Raw genomic sequence first — 14,612 nt, 5'->3', positions numbered from 1 at the left:
TCTTCCAGGCTGCTAAGAGAGCCAGTTTTACACCAGAAGATTCAAGAAGGATTTTTAAGGCCTCCGACTCTCGCTTTTGAAGATTACACATGAGAACTGATGTCTATATTCACATTTGTGGATGTGCAGTGTATGTACATACATGTGTATGTTAAGGATGCTCACTCTGAGTGTGTGTGTGTGTGTGTGTGTGTGTGTGTGTGTGCACACGCACGTGAGTGTACGCCTGTGTGTATGTGAAGGCCAGAGGAAGGCATCAGGTATTTTGCTCTAACACTCTCTACCTTATTTCCTTTAAACATAGTCTCTCACTGAACCTGGATTCAGCAAGCCCCAGAGATCCTGTCTCTGTCCCCTGTGCCCAGCTTTGGGGTTATAGGTATAGATGGCCACTCCTTTGTTTTAATGTGGGTGCTGCGACCCTAACTCAGGTCCTCATGCTCAGAGAGAAAGTCTCTAATCCACTGAGCCATTTCTCCAGGCCCTGAGAAATCTCTTTTAAAGACAAAATGGATGTGTTGATCTCTTGTATAAACCCCTTCCACAGCTTCCTTGCCTCTCTAGGAAAACATCCGTTTCCTCACTCCAGCACCCACAGCCCTCGAGCCTTCCTTCCTGGAAATAAGGTATAACATAGCAGTTTAGGCTAGAGTGGGTCTCTTGGACTTTGGGACTATTTTCTCTCCTTGGCTTGTCTACTTGGAGATCTCCTACGGTGCCATCAAATCTCAGCTTTAGAGATCTTTGTGAGGCCTCCTTGACTGATGGCGACAGAGCAGTCACCATGGTGGTTCTTCCTCAGCAGGTGGACATCCTCAAAGCCAATGCTAAATGGTCCTAGACACAGAGCATCTTGGGAGCATGGAGGGTCAGCACGGCCTATGTGCACTAGCTTGGGGCTCAGGTTACTAGACATTTTCAAAAGTAGCTGGAACGCTGAAGCCAACCTCAGCCTATACTAACATATGGTACTTTACAGAGACAGCCTTCAAATAATGCCAAGAAGCAGGCCTTCCCTGTAAAGTTGTATTGCCATATCTCCTGTTGCCGATGGTGACACTGGTGTTTACCACAGCCAAGGCCACCATTCCCTGTAGTGTGTACCCCAGCTAGCATCTTACACATAGCCTCTGGCTGCACTTTCCCAGTACCCACCCCATTCAGACTCTCAAGGGGTCCCCTTAGATCCTTGGCAACATAAAGAATGGCGTTTCTTTGGAAAATTTTCTTATTTGCTTTGTTGTTCTTTTTTTAGGCGGGGTCTTGCTGTGTAGGCCAGGTTGGCCTGAACTCAAGATCCTCTTGCTTCAGTGTTTTGAATGCTGGGATACAAACATATTACACACCCAGGACCCCATGATGAAATATGTATATGCCTCACCTCACCTTTCATGGGGTTTATCTGGACTCTAAAGAAGCAGCAGATGTCTAACCTCTTAGTGTATTTTCTCTTCCCTCTGCCCCCTAGAGGACTGCCAAGTGACCTACAGGAACAATCACTTTTTGGCTGCATCAGGGCCTCTGTTTGGGCAAAGCTCTGTTGCAGTTCCCAGGATAAAGACACTGGATGTATGGTGTCCATGTGAACAAGTACCCAGCTGGGTTCCGGAGCTGTGGAACAGTGATGAGAACCGCTGAACGCGCCTGGCTTGGGTGGGTTGAGACCATGGCTTTCTGTATGTAGGGAGTACACCCCACTTGTCCTGGCCAGCGTGGGCCCGTTCGAGGTCACTATTACCCTGCCCACCACTCTCTGAGCACCAGAGGCTCAGCTTTTCCTGCTGTGACTCATCTCTGACTGGATTGTCTGGCTGGGAATGCAGGGGAGGGTGGGTGGGCAGTACTCCAGGCTTTAAAGTGGCTGAATAGTGTGTGGCGAGACCATGTCATTTGTACATCCCTTTATGGTCCTGCTCCCGGCATGCCTCTACTCTGGGCTTGTGGGACACTTCGACCTGGATAAAGGAGAGTGTGGGGGTCTATTGGGGAATAGTGCCAGGCAAGATGCAGCTGAATCCAGGAGCCACCTGCCTCACATCAGAGGGCAGCAGACAGGGAAGGGCTTTGGGAATGAACTGGCACTCTAGTCATGTCATGGAGGCCATGTGACACACCTGCTCAACGGCTGTCCCATGCTGTCAGCTCACCAGGTCCTCAAGGTGAACCTCGACTCTTACAAGATGACAGTTCTGAGGTCCAGAAAAGAAAGGGGCCTGTTGAGGTGGCAAGCATCTTGCCCTAAGCGGGCTCCTAGAAAGAGTCATAGCTGGGCTTTGTTGTTTCTGGAAGACATCTCTGGGCTTAGGGTGACACCGGACGACACATGATGTATCAGATGCCTCTCACTGGTTCTGGTGCTAGGGCAAGTCTATGTGTACCAGGTCTTGAGAGCCGCCAATGGGGCGATCTTTAAGGGTCTGTGTACACATCAAAACTTTCCCACTATGGCGCTATGGCGGTGCTATGGTGACAATGGCCATGTATGTTAGGGGAGACAGGACAGAGACAGCTGTGCCAGTGGGGCACATTTAAATAAAATAACCATATCTGGCTTTGGTAGGAGGATGACTGGGGAGCAGGGTTAAGAGAAAGCCAGCCAGCTGGTTGGATTCCTCGGGGAGGAGACTCTAGGTGAATAGAACAGAGCATTCAAATGCCCTGGGCAGGAAAGTACTGGTGAGTTTGACCCACATGTGGATCTGAGATAGAGGGTGAGAAAGGCGAGGTGGTGGTCATGGTCCCAACTCTGCTCAGGTACAGAGGTGACAACTGCAAACTGTAGGTGAAGTGACACAGATTACCTAGCACCAGCCTGGCCCACAGGAAGTGCACAGTGACTACTGAGTGAATGAATGATGTCATTGCACAGGGCTTCTGTTCTCTGGATCTGTGGGTGGGGCTTGTGATTCCTAGGAGCAGGAAGGAAGTGAGAAAATTTCCCTGACTTGGTTAGATGCACTGCTTTTTGCTAGGGCGCTATCCACCTCAGCCCAGCATGTCTAACACCAGCAGCAGAACTTTGTCCTGTCACAGGAAGGGACCCAGCTGGGGACTTCCTCAGTGGGGAGGGCCACGCCTTGGTAAGTGCTGCTAACTCACACACTATTAACTGTGTGGTTGAAGGCACAGAGGTGGGTAGGAAGCCTTGAAGCTCACTGGCAGGTGTCTTAGCCTCTGCTTCTTTCTCTGGGCGACATCTGGCCACATGTGTGCTGTACTGGATTGCTCAAGATCCGTCTGGAGGCTTTGGTGTCTCTATGTACCCTAATTTACCAGAACTGTCCCTCTACAGCAGTGGTTCTCAACCTTTCTAATGCTTTGACCCCTTAATACAGTTCCTTATGCTGTGGTCACTCCCCAACCATAAAACTGTTTTCATTGCTACCTCATAACTGTAATTTCGCTACTGTTATCAATTGTAATGTAAATATTTCTCTAAGCAGAGGTTTTACATTTGTTTTTGTTTTGGCTACTGTAATCAATTGTAATGAAAATATTTTTGTAGAGAGAAGTTTGACAGAGGTTTGTCAAAGGGTTTCGACCCACAGGTTGAGAACCACTGTTCTACAGGGTAAAAATCCTACCAGTGTGGCCAAAACACAGAAGTCTGATGTCCTATGCAATGTTATGGGCTGGGCCATCTGAAAGCTGGTCTGGTCTTGACCAACAGTACACAGAAGCCCAACTCGGGGCTCAGTAACATCAGAAGAGATCCATGTAGGCATTATTTATTACAGTGAAATATGATATAATCAGACTGAACAAATTATGGTACTCACTTATAGTGGGATGTTATGTAGCCATGAAATCATACTTTTCGAAAAACTTAATGGCATAGAGACACTCAGTACAATGTTACATGTAAAAAGAGAATCCTGAGTAATACACATACACACACACACACACACACACACACACACACACACACCCAGGTTATCGAAGTGTGCGTGATCTTTATTGTATAGAAGAAAATCCTAGTGAAAACATTCACATACAGCAGATGATTAGGACGAAAACAGACTATACTGGAAGGACTAAGGAGAGTTTTTATGTATTATATATTTTTTATGATATCCAAAATTTTCTCCAGTGAGATGTATTGATTTTATAACCTGAAAGATCATCAAAATGAAGATTCAGAAAAGAATCTTTTGTGGTAGAAAGGAGCTGGGTGGAAAAGTCAGGGCCAGTTCATTGAGAAAGGCTAACGCTAACTTGCCTTTGAACTTTCATTACTGAAAAGGTTTTTTTTTTTCTTTTCTCTTTTTGAAAGTTAAATTCCCATCGAGTTTAGCACTAAGAAGTTTCATAAAGGTGTGCACCTGTAATCTCAGCACTCAGGGAGGCAGAGGCAGGCAGATCTCTGTGAATTCAAGGGCAGCCTGGTCTACAAAGCAAGTCCAGGACAGGCAAGGCTACACAGAGAAACCCTGTTCAGAAACTGCCCTCCCCCGCAAAAAAAATTGAAAAATAATATTTTCTGTGGTCTGGGGGATTGATCCCAGGGTCTTATATATGCAACACAAGTACTCCACTACAGAGCCACACCCTTCCCACACCCGGACTCCTTAAACACTTACTATTTTTTGCTTGTTCCTAAGTAACCTAGGTTGACACTGAACTCACTGTGTAGTCCAGAGTTGCCATAAGCCCCTGATTCCTTTGTCTCAGGCCCCAGAGGGGCTGGGATTACAGCTTGCATCACCAGGCCGTCATTGCTTCATTCCTTTAATATTCACCCGGTTATCCATGACACTAAAGCAAGTCTTTTTAAAAGATTTCTTCTTTTATGTTGTGCATGTGTATGCTTGCATGTGGTCACATGTGTAATCATGTGTGCATGTGTGTGCTCCTTGGAGGTTAGAAGAGGGCATCAGATCCCCTGGAGCAGGAGTTACAGCTACCTGTGAGCCACCCAGTGTGGGTGCTGCGAACCAACCAAATGCTGGCTTTCTGCCAGAACAGCAGCAAGCGCTCGTAACCACTGAGCCATCTCTTTGCGCTCTGGAAGCAAGCCCTTGTTTGCCAAATATTTGAGGGGCTGGTGTCTCCCACACTGTCACATTTTGTTTCTAATCAATCTACACACTTGGCAAGAATAATAAAAATAGCAGATCTGCTGTTTTACAAGACACCTTGTGATTTTTGCAAAGCATACTAAATGTTGAGTGGCACTCTAGTCTCAGGAGACAGCACACACAGTGAGTGATCTTAGTGAGGTAAAGTAATGGATACATAGGGCTATGGATACTGAAGATGACAAAGGCTTCGGAGAAAACTGGAGAGAAGAGGTGTAGACAAGGAGTGGGAGACTGCTCTTTTAAGTCAATTTGACTAAGTGAGTTTGATAATTGTTTGAGTAGGGGGAAAAGAGGGGTGTCTAAAAATGTGATAGCCCATGAAAAGGAAGCGCCTTCCTTTTCAGCTCTCAGACAAAAAATGATTAAAGATCTCCATGGAGGAATAATCTTGATAACTAATTACATGGCCGCCAAAGTTAAAATGTGCTAATTATCAATTTCACAAAGCTCATGTAAAATTACAATGAGTCCCAGTGATGTTATGTACTCTATACCTAGTTGCAGTTCCTAACCTTTGGGAGCCTCAGTGTTCTTACTGACACAGCGAAGATATGGTTATAAGATACTCCTCCTGGACCCCACTCCTCCTGGACCCCACTCCTCCTGGACCCCACTCCTCCTGGACCCCACTCTATGGGAATGCTGTTGTCTGAGACTAAAGTGGGAAAAAAAAAAAAAAAAGCTTGTGCTTGCAAAATCATGGGTGAGGGGTGTTTACAACACAGACATGGCAGGGCCCCTGGCCAAGGTCCACTGGGCATGGTCATATGACTCTTCTGCATCATTTTTTTAGTCTCACGACTGGCCTGGCAATCAGTGCTCATCCCATTTACGAGACAACACTGAGGCTGTGAAAGGGAGGCCACCTGCCCAGAATCAAGCGCGGTAAACCTGGCTGCTAGCTCCAAGAGCGGTGCTTGCAGCCACAAGTCTACCTTGTGCTCACTTCCCAAGCCTCCCTGGCCTCAGTTTCTCCTTTAGCTGTGAACAGATCGGTGCGTTCCTGCTCTGCTGCCCCGTGCTTGGCACTAGGGTTTCAAGAGACCGTGGTGCCCTCCGAGGGTATTCAGCCCATTACTGCCAAAGACCCACAAGCATCCCATATACCCATCCTGATCCCTATCAGCTGTGCTCCAAATACGGAGAGACGCAGCAGCCGACTGCACCTAATTAGCTTCTGATGAACTCTTTTGGGAAGAGGAGGGGAGAGGCTTATAAAAGACAGAGGAGCCTACAGAGAGGGGAACTTCTGAAATGAACCCCAAAGGAAGCAGCCACCCTGGCTAGCAACAGGTGGACACGTTTTCTGATTTCATTCCGGTTCTAGGTGGCTTGGATGTGGGTGTCCTCTGCTCCTGGCCCCCTACACTCTCCATGCCATCCTATAGACGCTCATATTCTCCCTAAGCCCTGGCCATGTGACTGGTCTGCTCTGGTCCTAAGGTCCCAGCTGTCCAGACTCAGGGAAATCCTTTCTATAATTTCAGGCCAGTTCTTCAGTTCAAATCGTGCCGTCACTCACTAGTTACAGCTCCTTCCTTAGGTTCACCATGGGGTCCTCTTCAGAACTACTGGTCTGGACAGATGTCATAGTTAGCAAGGAATCACAGTGGGTACCCTTCTGGCTCATGGTAATCTCACCACGCCCCGCCCCCCGACTGAGCTTCTTGCCACCTGTTAGAACCATCACCTGCAGAGGCTCACCTAAGTCACCCTCCATGGAAAGCAATCCTCTCTTCACCTAAACCAGACTGGATCGAGGTGTGCAAACTTCCTTTTACAGAATACGAACACTACGTGGGGGGTGGGGGTGGGGTGGGGAGGGGTTCAGCCTGGGACCACAAGTGCCAGCCAAAAGGCAAAAAAGGCAAAAGTATTCCTTGTAGTCAGTGAGCCTCTTGCAATCTGGATAGAGGCTGGGGAAGACGGTTTGGGCTTGGCAGAGGACGCCACCAAGTACCTGAGAAAGAGGGAGGCTAAAGAAAGTCTGGTTTTGCAATGAGATGTCAGTAGGCCCACAGGGAGCCAAGGGCCTTTCTTAGAGGGTGGGAAAGAGGGCAGCACCGTGTTGCTTCCCATCAGGGAAACTGCCTGGAAAACAACGACACCTGTGGCCAAATGTAGCCAAGTAGTAGCTAAGTGTCAGGTGCTGCAGGAGAATCGGCTAATGATCACACAGCTGGGAAACCAGTCAAGGCTTTCTCATGGCTCCGAAGTTCCTGCACAATCCACTAACAGAATCACGCATTCTTTTCAAAGAGGGAACCCGAGGCACTCTGTGGTGAGGTCAGCGGTTCTAGTAAGCGGTCCTTAGAATTGAGGAGAGTCAAGACGGCCCTCTGTTGGCCCTCAGGGGCACTTGGGCTCTGTCAATCAAGACTCTCACAGCCCCTGCTTCTCTGGCACGTCGCATGTCACTTGTGTTCTTCCCTTCTTAGCCTGGTTTTGCCTGCCCATGGAGTGAGTGAGGAAGATAGGCCAGGAGTCTGTTCCCAGACCGCAGAGTCTGAAGGACAGCTAGGAAGGGAGTCAGCTAGGGGCAGAGTGGGCATTGCTCAGCTTGGGGAGGAATCTGGAGAGAAGTGGCAGTGTTACACAGCGCAGTCAGCTGAACCGCCACCTCGATTCAGCTTCTTAAGGGACGCTCTGGAAAGTCTGCCTTCCTAGGGGGTGTGGGGTTGTGGGGGTGTGAGGGTGGAGGAGCTGATTGGGGGCGGTGCTACAACATCAGGGGCATGGTCCAGGTAACTCGCTCTTTGGAGCGTCAAACTTCTAGCTTAAGGTAGTTGGAGAGGGTTCAGGCTCAAACTCCAAAGAACCCCAGTCCTTCTCTCTCACCCAAGACAAGAGAGCGCCCTAGGATCTTTTCTTGAGGTTGGTCTGTGACTATCCAAACCAAGGGCGCAGGGCTGGGGACCCACTTCCACTTCGGGAGGATACTCGTCTGAGACTGGGGCAGGCGAGAAACCTCGGATTCCGCGGGTTTCCCGGGGGTGCGCGGTCCTGGAGACCCTCTCGGGGGATGCAGGAGCAGAAACCGCAGGGGTCCCGGGAAGCCGCTCAGTTCAGCGCGCCTAGCCTCGGCTCGCGACCGCGTCCCGCGCCGCCCGGCACGTCCCCGGCTGCCTGCGTAAGCTGCCGCCCCCCCGCCCCCCGCATCCCTCCCCGCGCCCTGCGCCCCTTACTCGGCTTGGCGGCAGCGCTCCGCTCCGTGCGCCGCAGTGCTGGCTCCAGCTTCGGTTCCAGCTCCGGTCCCGCTCGGGCTCCGGCTCCCGCTCGGCTGCCGCGGCGCTCCAGCTGGGCTGGAGCGTAGTGCCGCTCCGCCTGGGCCTGCTGTGCGTGCAGGGGCGGGGCGCACCGGCGGGGCCGGGCGAGCGGACCCGCGCCCGCGATCCCGCAGCGGGCCGCTGGCCGCTGGCCGCGGTCTCCGGGGCCCTGCCCTGCCCTGCCCTGCCGCAGCCCCGCCCGGCCGCCGGTCGCGGTCCCCACGCGGCTGCTCCCGCCACCGTCACCCTCTCAGGTCCTCCTTGGCGGCGGCGCGGCTCCCGGGTCTTAGCTCGGCGGCGCCGCGGCCCGGGTCATTGCTGAGATAGGGACGCGGGGGAGGTGGGAGCGCCGAGCCGCGCCCCTCTGCGCACAGCCAGCTCGACACCCACACAGCGGCGGGCGGGGCGGGGCAGGGCGGCGAGGAGGCCGAGGGATGCAAGGAGGCCGGCGCGCCAGGCAGACGTGTGAAGGGTGGACAGACAGACACGTGCAGAGAAGGGTGGACCAACCATATGTCAGGGAAGGACAGCCAGACAGGTTGGACAGAGGCAAGAGCAAAGGGCAGAGCAGAGGGTGGGGGTGGCAGGAGGGACACGGGCTGCTGGCCTTTGGGATGGGCAGAGGAGTCTGTCAAGGCCTGCTGCTTCCCAGCTGGTAGAATTCTCTTCACGTAGGCTTGCTTGGTCAAGGCCTCTGATCTGAGCAATCAGCTTTTTTTTTCTTCCACCCCTTGCCCACCTGGTGCCCTCTGTTCTGGCGCTCGGTCTTGGCAGATGCAAGCCTGCCTTGGAAATACCTGGCTCAGGGGAGGGGCCTGGGCTCCATCTTTTGCTCCTCCACCCCCACACCACTTTGTTGGCTTCAGGCATGCTCCAGCAGGCCTCCCCCCTCCCCCGCCCTCAGGCCTTCTTTTTCAGCGTTGCCACAAAGTCCCTGTTTATTACACACTTAAATATGTTGGTGGGCTCTACAGTTACTGGTAGAACCATTTTGAATATTTATTCACCTAGGAGAGTCCTGTAAGGGCTGCTTGCTACATCTCAGTGGGACTGTAAGGGTCTGCACAGGGGGACACCTGATCAATCTGACCAGCGAATCTATAAATTGAGTTGTTGCCAATCCGCTCTAAATTTTTATTTTAATTGATGAGGGAGCTGAGGTTTGAAGAAGAAGCAAGGACACCCGAAACCCTGATGCCTGCCGCTGGCTGGAAAACAGTTCTCAAAAATAAAACACGTTGATGATAAAACCTTGGGGAGGCAGAGGAGCCCTAGGGGACCTTCTGGAAGAGAAGTGAGGCAGCTGCAGGCCCCAACTGGGAGGTGGGGACAGAGCAGCCTCCAGGAAAAAACAAACAAACAAACAAATGGCTTAGTACCTCAGCTCTTTTAGGCACCGTGGCTCCAGTTTCCATGTGAGGAGTCCGGTTTAGAGCCCCTCCCAGCCTTTATGGGCAACAGTTCATTTGGGATTCTGCCTCCTTGACTGGGTCCTCAGTCCCTCCCCACACCTAAAGGGGTTCATCTCAACCAATTGGGGCTCTCATGGTGAGGAGGTGGGGGAGGGCTGAGAAATGTGTGAGCTGTGGAGTCAGAAAGAAGGATCCTAAGAAAAGGCTTGGTTGGGCCCTTTGACCAAACCCAAACATTTCCTTTATCTTGTGAATGAACAAATTAAATACCAGGAAAAGAAAAGATAGGACGAAGCCAGGGAGCTAGCTAGGACTGGAGGCTGACTCTTTAGGCCACAGTTCTGCCCATTGCACCAAGACCAGCCAGGTCCCCTGGAGAGACATCAGCTAATTCAGATACTGTTGAAGTTGTTGGGTGGTCACTGGTGGGTCAGCCTGAGTGTGTATTTTGGGAGTATGGGGTGTGGGCGGGCCTCACTTTGGAAGGACACAACCCTAAAGAGTTCATCGCTTTCTACTCTCTGCTCTGAGAAAGCCGTGCCTCAGCTCCAAGGGTGGTTTCAAGTGGGCTCCGTGAGGCTGGGCCTAGCTTGAAGGAATTGGATTGTGACCGCTTGCCTGCCACCTGTATCTTCACCCATCCGCAGATGCATACTAGTGTAGGCCATGAGGAAAACACCAAACAGGAATAAGAAAGTAAAACCACCCACTCTTCTTTCTCCTTAAAAAAAAAAAAAAAAAAAGAGTTGTGTAACTCTGCTTATACCCTTAAATAGAATGAGCTTGCTGAGTGTGGCCTCTTTCCTCACCTGTGTCACAGTTTGACTAGCCGCCTAGCACTGTACTTGAGGGTCATGCTGGCTTTTACTTAATTGTTTCTCTATTGTGGGCGTCCAGTTTGTTTCCCCTTTCTGCCCATAGTCGGACACCGCAGTAGATATCCGGATGGGTGAGTTTGGGCGTGTCTATGGATGTCCCTTATGCCAGTGGGTGTGTCAGGGCACATCATGGACATCAGAGAAGCGCAGCGATGCTGGGCATCTGTCTGTCAGGAATCGGGAAGGGAGGTTGCAGAGGAGAGCCCTTTGGGAATTCATGTGGTAATGGTAAGGGCCATGTGTTAGAATTCCCAGTGCAACAGGGTTGAAAGGTTGGTAACTTTAAGAGCTAACTGAGCTGTTATGGAGGGAGTGGTACCGTCAGAGCGGCCTCCTCAGAACTTCTTCCTCATCCCTTCACCCATGGGATACTTATAAACATATGACGATGCAGCATGAAGGCTCTCCCGAAGTGTGGCCCTTGACCTTGGACCTCTGAGCCTCCAAAGACACAAGACAGATGCATTCCTATCCATTATAAATTACCAGCCTGTTGTATTCCAGTTTACGGTGGACTAAGGGGACTTTTCAGGACAGTGCACTGAGAGTTCCCCCCAAAAGGCTGGCTGTTGAGACTTTACCCTAGAGTGACTTTACCCCAGTCACTAACAGGGAACTACTACCCCCTTTCCCTAAAGCAATTTCATTTTGTAAAGAGCAGGTCCTTTAAGTCATCTGGGCTACTTTTATAGAAGTATGACGCAATGCTTTTTCAGCCCTGACCTATGTCATAAAGGACCCGAATCTCTACGTGGCCTTGACTTTGAGAGTAGGGGCAGGGAGGCCAGAAAACCTCTTCTGCCAGTTTGGTGAAGAGCTTTCTTCTTTCCGTATAGATTATGTCATTCAGTGCCCTGGAACCTGTTCTGGTGGCACTTAGGGGCTGATAAAGCAAGGTACCCTGGTCCATGGCTGGTGGAGGTGGTGGGGAGATGAAAGAGTCCTTCCTAAAGCCACATGTACCGTCGTGATGGCTGACACAGAATGAGGGAAGCATCCATACTCCTTGGGGATAGCTCTGAGACCTTGGGCAGTTTTTGTACACCCCCTCCCACACACAGATACACACAGATGGAAAGATCAAGGCCTTCAACATTTATTGACTCTCCAGTGATGCACAGCTGGGTAGGTGGCACCAGGAAAGAATAGGAGGGTTTATTGTTTTTTCAATAGGCAAAAAAATCTCCAGATGTCCTGAAATTGAATATTGTCATTTGTTTCTCTAGGGCTTTGTTCTTGCCATGGCTTTCGAGCTATATTATTATCTATAAGTTCTAGAAAACGGGCAATGATGTAAATTTTCATGTCCACTGAGTGGCCTAGGAGATCTGTGGGAGCAGGGTCACAGCTGTCCATGAATACACACTCTTTGGAGTCTCCATTAGAATAGGGCATAACATCTTTTTAAAATAAAAAATAGAATAATAATTCAAAACAATTAGTTTCATTATGACGTGCTCCTACACGTGTCATTACACTTTGCTCATATACCCTCATTACCTTTCCTGTCTCCCTTTTCCCTCCTACTGACCCCAAATAGTTCCTCTTCCATCTTTCTTCCTTCTATTGAAGAGAAATGATTTTATTTTAGACTTTTTTGTTTATATGTGTGTAGTTGTGTATGTCACCTGTGTGCAGGTGCTAGAAGGCCAGAAGAGGGCACTAGATTCCCTGGACCTGGAGTTAACAAGCAGTTGTGAGCAGCCTGATGTGGGCGTTGGGAACCAAGTGGATTCTTTGGAAGAGTAGCAAGCACTCTTAACCCGGGAGCGGTCTGTATGCCCCTCTTTATTTATTTTTTTATTTTTTATTTTTTGAAGTATATCATGTAGCCTATTCTAGTTTGAACTTCTTTGTAAAATTATCATTCCTTTCATGTGTGAATGTTCTGCCTGCATGTCTGTCGGTGTATGTGGGCATCAGATCCCCTAGGACTAAAGTTACAGGTGGTTGTGAGACACCAGGTGAACCACCTGGGAATCGAACCCAGGCCCTCTGGAAGAACAGCCAGTGTTCTTAACTGCTGAGCCATCTCTCCATCCCCTGACCTTGAACTCTTGATCCACCTCCCAAGTGTGGGGAGTTACAAGTTTGTGCCATCATACCTGAATTCATATATATATATATACATGAATTCATATATATATATATATATATTTTTAAATCTAGGGTCTGTGCGAGAAAGAACAATGCATACATATTTAATGGTTAATGATTCTCTTACTAATAAGTTAAATAAAAATTTACACATGTGTTTGCTTTATATTTGTATGACATTTCTGATTTTTTTCTTTTTTTGTCTTTCTCACCGCATTTGTTTCTGCAAGCACTCCCTTCCCTGTGTTTTCACTCAGATGGGGCAGACCTTCACGTTGTGACATTTGTGATTCTTACCCTTTAATCTTTTATCCATTCACAGTAGTAAGCTCACTATTCTACCCAAATGGGTCTGTCTTATGTCAGCGTTTTTTCCATTTATTGCACATACCTGGGGCTTGGGTCCTAAGAAGGGAGGGAAATTAATGTGGGTTGGATTAGCCCTGGAGTGCTTCCAGAAGAGGGGACACTGATGGCTGGAAAGTGTTTATAGAGTAAAACCTAAGGGGATGAAAAATGAATACAGATAGTACATAGAAAATAAGTGAAAAAGCAAAGCTATTTTCCAGGGCTGTTGACCCACAAAGTGTTGGATACAGTTCCTGACTCACAGTAAAGCCTCAACAAGTGTTGTGCAGAAATGTTGAATATTAACTTGCATGAGAGAGCAAAGGAAAGCATGTCTTTTACAGCTTTTCTATTTGTTTTTGTTTGTTTGATTTTTTTTTTCCTCTGCTGCCCAAGGACAGAGTATCTTTAGTTACGAAAATAGATTTCAGTGTTTAAAATACTGTCAGCTGCCAGACACACAGTTTCCAGAGACTGCATTTGAGTCTAATCGAAACATTTAGGAGAATAATATTGACATCCTCTGAACTCAGACATTTAAGGAATTATAAGGAGCGAACTCAGGGCACAACTGGCAACCTGTGATCACCTTCATGTTCCTGCCCACCCAAGGGAGAGTCATTTGTAGTAAAGTCACATGATAGGATCCAGCCACAAGAGTGAGGGTAGGGTAGAACAGGCAACTGACAAACAGTGTTGAGTGAAAGAAGCCAGATACTGTATGACTCTATTTATATAAAGATCCAAAGCAGGAAGGAGACCTGCAGGGTTGCGTGCCTGGGCAGTTTCTATTGGGGCAATGCTGTGATTGGGTGGGAGCTTCCGGTGTTTCCTGCCCTGGGTGCTGGCTAGACTACTACATGTTCTTTGTGCAGGTTCTCTCAGCAGCAGAGAGATGTGCATTTTAATCCTAATCTATAATAGCAATAGCAATATCAACAGTACTGACAAATACTAAATAACAAAGCTTCTGGTTTTCATGCTCGTCCAGTTTCAGAAAGAGAGTTGGGCTTGAAGATGGAGGGGGTGGGGGTGGGAGTGGGGTGTCGGCACGGGATTCCAAACAGCAGAGGCAGAGGAAAAGGAAATAATATTTATTCCATCTGTGCGAGAGTTTCCCCAGCTACGAAAAGAGTTGCCTTTCTTCTGAGCAGCAGTATTCCCTATCTTTTCATTTATTTGAAGGCACCTCTTGAATATTGCAGAGTTCCCCACAGAATGCTTCCCTATGCAACTGCTGCCACTCAGCCAATCCTGCTGGGGGTAGAGAGTTGGGTGTTGGGGGTAGGGTGAGGTGGGAATTTCACCTCAGGCAAATATAAGGACTGTACATTTCTGTGTCATTCTGGACTTTTTGTTTCCTGTCTGTATTTTTTTTTCTTTTCCCCAATTTGCTCTCTTAAAAAAGTTAGAATGTTTCCTTTTGCCCTGATTTATTCCCCGATAAAGGAAAATATAAATATGTGTGTGAATGCTACTTGTCCAACCGCAGACTCAGGAGCATCCTTCAGTCCAGCCTCGACCTTGTCA

The 14,612-nt window shown here is 48.9% G+C and overlaps 1 protein-coding gene across 2 annotated transcripts in view; it reads right to left on the bottom strand.

The window, feature by feature from the left end:
- The window catches only part of Bean1 (brain expressed associated with NEDD4 1), a 44,093-nt gene extending 35,687 nt beyond the window's left edge, over window positions 1-8,406 (bottom strand). Inside the window, exon 1 of one of the 2 annotated variants that reach the window (XM_051169135.1) lies at window positions 8,267-8,406. The gene's annotated coding sequence lies outside the window, so the exon portion shown is untranslated. The remainder of the gene's footprint in view (window positions 1-8,266) is intronic. The other variant, XM_051169137.1, reaches the window with a different exon arrangement.
- Window positions 8,407-14,612: the final 6,206 nt, after the last annotated feature.

The sequence above is a fragment of the Acomys russatus genome, chromosome 26, assembly GCF_903995435.1.
Source record: "Acomys russatus chromosome 26, mAcoRus1.1, whole genome shotgun sequence".
NCBI lineage: Eukaryota > Metazoa > Chordata > Mammalia > Rodentia > Muridae > Acomys > Acomys russatus.
This window is presented reverse-complemented; position numbering and strand designations above follow the sequence as displayed.